Below are 4,991 nucleotides of genomic sequence, written 5' to 3'. Positions count from 1 at the left end.
TGGTTGGCTTCTTTTAGGGATATTGCCATCTGATTTTCTTCAGCTCACGTGCCTGTGACTCTGGGGGAGCACCCAGGGATGGGGTGCTGAGTGGACAGTATCTAAGAAGCATATCATACTGAACCATCCCCTCTGGACTACAAGGCGCCTACCTTCTACAACCTTCCCTAAAGATTTTCAGCCCAAGAAAATCAGCCCAGATATGGCATATAGTGCCTGTGCTTCTCTACCACTGTTACTGTCACCCCTGCTGTTATGGACTGAGTCGTGTCTTCCAGTCCTTAGTATCATACCTCCAGGACCACAGAATACGAGGTCGGACAATTAAGTTCACAAACTCATCCTAGAAAAAGTGCTACATGCCTCAGTGCTGAATATCAGTACAGTCACCTTCAAAGTACTCCCCTTGGGAAGCTATGCACTGACACCAGTGCCTAGTCTGTCCTTCAAAGCAATTCTGGAACTCTTTTTCTGGAATGGCCATCAGAGTTGTTATCATATTACCCTTAATGTCCTGAATGTCATCAAAATGTCTTCCTTTCAATATTTTCTTTATCTTTGGGTAAAGAAAAGAAGTCATTGGGGGCCAGATCAGGTGAGTAGGAAGGGCGTTCCAATACAGTTCTTTGTTTACTGGCTAAAAACTCCCTCACAGACTGTGCCGTGTGAGCTGGTGCATTGTCATGATGCAAAAGCCATGAATTGTTGGCAAAAAGTTCAGGTCGTCTTTTTCATGCAGCCTTTTCAGCACTTCCAAATAGTAAAGTTGGTTAACTGTTTATCCATTTGGTACAAATTCTAATGAATAATCCCTCTGACATCAAAAAAGTTTAGCAACATCGGTGCAACAAGTTCATGAACTTAATTGACCGGCCTCATATGACTGTATTTGGAGATAGGGTCTTTAAAGAGGTAATCAAGTTAAAATGAGATCATTGGGGTGGGCCCAAATTCCACTATGACTGGTGTCTTTATAAGAAGAGATTAGGACACAGGTAAAGACCATGTGAAGACACAGGGTGAAGATGGCCATCTACAAGCCAAGGTGAGAGCCTCAGAAGAAACCAACCCTGCTGATACCTCCGTCTCAAACTTCTGGCCTCTAGAACTGTGAGGAAATAAATTTCTGTTGTTTAAGCCACCAGCCTGTGCTGCTTTGTTAAGGCAGTCCTAGAAAACTAATGTACATGCCAACTATTGCCAAAATAGGGACAGGGGACTTTTTAAAGATGTGAATGGAGAAGGGCAAAGAAGGCCCCACGGAGAGAAAAAGAGATGAACTACCTGGCCCCTTGAGTGAATGTGGTCAGGGAACCTTAGCGGCATAGAAATATGAGTCCTTGTTTTCCAGGCCAAAAGAATGGTGCTGCTGACCAAAAACCCAAGAGAAGACCCTTGGAAGCCAGAAATAAAAAGGGTCAGGGTGAGGCCCTGACACTGAGAAAGCATATGGTAAGAGGTGGAAAGAAAAGGAAAGTTTTGGAAGGTTGGAGGGGAAAAGTGAGCCAGGAAGGAGAGAGGGGGATGAAAGTAAAAAGGACAGAAAGGGAAAGGCCTAGGGAAAGAGGGGAGGCATCCTTTCCCTTTGTCAGCAGCACGTTTTAAGCACGTACTGTGAGAGAGCAGTTCAAGCTGCCTTCATTCAAGTGTATGGATCCAGGGGAAAAGGGCCTCACAGGAACAGAAAGACAATATGGTTTTGGATAAGCTTCCAGGCAGAAATGGAGTGGATCTGCAAGCTTGATGAAGAAAATTCTTTGGTTGGCCTGTAGTTCGTGGGCATCCCCAGTTCTCAGGCAGAACCAGCTCTGTGCCTCACTGCAGCCTCTGGAGGACAGCTGAGCCTGGGAACTGTGTTACGGACCTGGGCCAGTGAGGGGCTCTTGGCTGTGGCTGGTTACATAAGTCAGCAGGGAATGTTCTGGAACTGGGGCTCATTAGGAGCTCGTAGGACGTAAAGTGTGGTAGTGGGTAGGGGACTGCCCTTTTGCTAGGAAAGATAGCAGTCAATGGCTTTGACAAACCCAGTCTTGAGTTTCTTCTGATCATGACCATAGGGTTCACCTTTTAGAATTTCACCCAACTACTGAAACTGCGGGTCCTTATGACTTTGATTAAATTTACTATTAAATCCTAGCTCTAGAAATCATATCTCTCTGTCTTTCTGTCTCTCTCTCTCTCTCTCTATGTATATGTATATATGTATATGTGTGTATATATATACTCATATACACACACACATATACATATATATGTGCACACATATGTACATATGTATATAGACACATACATATACATATATATAGAGAGAGTCACATACCCCTTGGAGACCCAGCCTTTCCCTGGGATAATCAGCAACCTGAGGCAGTAGAAGACAGTAGCCTGGACCTCTGGCAGGCTAAAGAGAACATCTTGACCTAAGTTACGTTTCAGTTCCTGAGCCCTAAGATGGAACTGGCTACTTTCCCATGAGATTGGACAGAGGGCTGCCAGGAAATACCTCAGAGCTGTCCTCAAGACCTGAAGATATGATTTATGACCCTTACTTCTGACCAGTCAGTTCTCAGCACAACTACTAACCCACAATGTGTTATGATTTTGCCCTATATAATCTGTAACCTACACACCATCAGGGAGATGGGTTTTTAGAAGCATAAGCTCCTCACCTTCGAATTGACCAAGTCAATATTAAACTATTTTTTCTTTTTATACTGCAAACTCCTGCTTGTGCATTACTTTGGGCCAGTGTATGCAGGCAGGTGGACTCAAGGAAAAACATTGGGGTTCTGGTAACACTACTACATTTTACTGAAGAGGAAACTGAATCCTGGAGAGAGGAAGTGATGAGTTCTACATCACATAGCAAATTTGTGAAAATGTCTGCTGAAAGCCCAGACTTCCTGACTCCTAGTACAGTGCTCATTTCTTCAGCTTGATAAACTATGGTAAACCTTTCAAAAAAGGCTCTCATCTATCCTTTACTGTTCCCTGCCTCATTCTTCATTCCTGGAAATGGAAGAAATGGTTATACTTGTTTCTTTGCAGTAAAGGACGCTGCCTCCAGGTGGGGGCATGTCAGCAGCCAACCTCCATGGGCTGCAAATCAGTGGACCAATATGTGCCCGGCACTGTTCTAGATGTGGGGTTAGGATAGCAAACAGGACAGACATGGGCCCTGTCCTAAAAGAGTCCCCGTTCTGTAAGTTCTGGTAATGCAGGGCTCTGTCCTGCCCACAGACTGTTCCTCCTAGCTTCTCATTCAGGTTATATAAAGCTCTGTTAACCAAGTCCCCTAAGCCCAGCTCTCTGGTGTTGGATGGTACCTCCCAGGTTTCCCAAAATCCCTTGGGAAGCACAGGGCCAGACAGTGGGCAGGGGGGAGGGGCCTTTGAAGATGCACATCCTTTGAGCATGTCTTTGAGCCTAGCAGCCATGGCCAGGCACCCATGCCACTCCCATACAGGGGCTCAGTCCTTGTGTCCTCCCTGTTGGCAGATGGCAGGTGCCTTCCAGGTGTGAGGATGAGTGGAGCAGCTGGCCCAGGGGGACCAGGTGTGTTTGATTGGCTCTGAAGAGGATGTGTTGACCAGCTGACACTTCAAGGCTGAATGAACCACAGTGTGCTCAGAGGCAAATGGAACATTTCCAGTGACAAAAGCTGTGTTTGGTTAAAAGGCAAGTCTTTAAAGAGGTCTGAGGGTGCCCTGCCCCAGAGTGTTTGTCTGTGTTTGCAGGATGCTGCATTAATATTTCACAGATGCGCAGATAAATATTTCAATGCGCTGCATTTTAATGTCAATCTCACTGGCTTTCCTGACTCCAGATCTTCGATTGCATTTGTCTTTTCCTGCCCACGTATTTATTTGCTGAAAACCTTATTTATTTTTTATTTTTTTAATTTTTTTAGCTGAGCCATCCTGCTACCTGTTGGCAGCTCAGCGGCTGCTCAGCTCGGGCTGGACTCGAACCGCTGTTGCTCAGAGCTCAAACTCTTGAGCGAGCTCTTATGAAAACCTTATTTTGGAAGCAAATGAAAGCCATACCATAAGAGATGAACCACCAAATTTCCATGAAAGAAAAGTCAAACCCTGCACTCTACAGACTAACTAGGTTCACATGAAAGGAGCTAAATTGAGGGCTGGGATATCACAAGGAATTTTATCTGGCACAGGCTTGTAGAACTTTATTTCCATCTGGTTCCCAGCTTGATGTCATCCCAACATTGCTCTGTTCACTGTTGCTGCTCCCCAAAGAATAATGTCTTCCTTGGTGGTCTGCTGACAGGATCCCATTCTAAGCAAACCTTAATAGGTTTAGGGATTGGACCAGTTGAAGAACTGTAAACAATGATTAATTGACATTTCAAAAAGCAGAAACACGGGTGGTAACCTCCCATTAATAGTTTCTTTCTTCCTGATTTTCTCTCTCTCCCGCTAGTTCTCTTTCTCACTCGTCTTCCACCCATTAGCAAATCATAATATATAGCTGAAGTATATATTTTAGTAATGACTTATTGAATGAAATGTGTGTTCCCAATTCTTAATCTAAAAAAAAAAGTTGATTATATTATTTAGGGAGAAATAATTTTTCTAAGTATTTTTCCCCCTGTGGATCAGTGATCCTCCCCAGAGCTAGAAGAAAAATGAGAAAAAAACCCAGCTCACAATAATTTTTAAAAACCTATTCTACAATAGGAACATTTCGTATACAGAATCTCGCTTAATCCTCATTGTAAACTTGAAAGGAAATGAGAGCGCCATTTATATAAGTGAGGAAGCTGAGACTCAGCAGAGGAAAGTAGTTTATATGCAATCACACAGCTAAAGTACTTGGAATCTAGATGCCAGCCCAATTTTGCCTACCCCCAAATCCAATTTCTTCTCTACTTCTGGAGAAACACTGTTGAGTGAAAAAAAAAAAGCCTCCCAGAGAACCACATACAGTGTAATACTATTTTTATTAAGCTCAAAAATTAAACCATATGTTGTTTA

Source organism: Hipposideros armiger, unplaced genomic scaffold (assembly GCF_001890085.2).
Source record: "Hipposideros armiger isolate ML-2016 unplaced genomic scaffold, ASM189008v1 scaffold_147, whole genome shotgun sequence".
In the NCBI taxonomy this organism is placed as follows: Eukaryota; Metazoa; Chordata; class Mammalia; order Chiroptera; family Hipposideridae; genus Hipposideros; species Hipposideros armiger.
Note: the sequence above shows the minus strand (reverse complement) of the source record.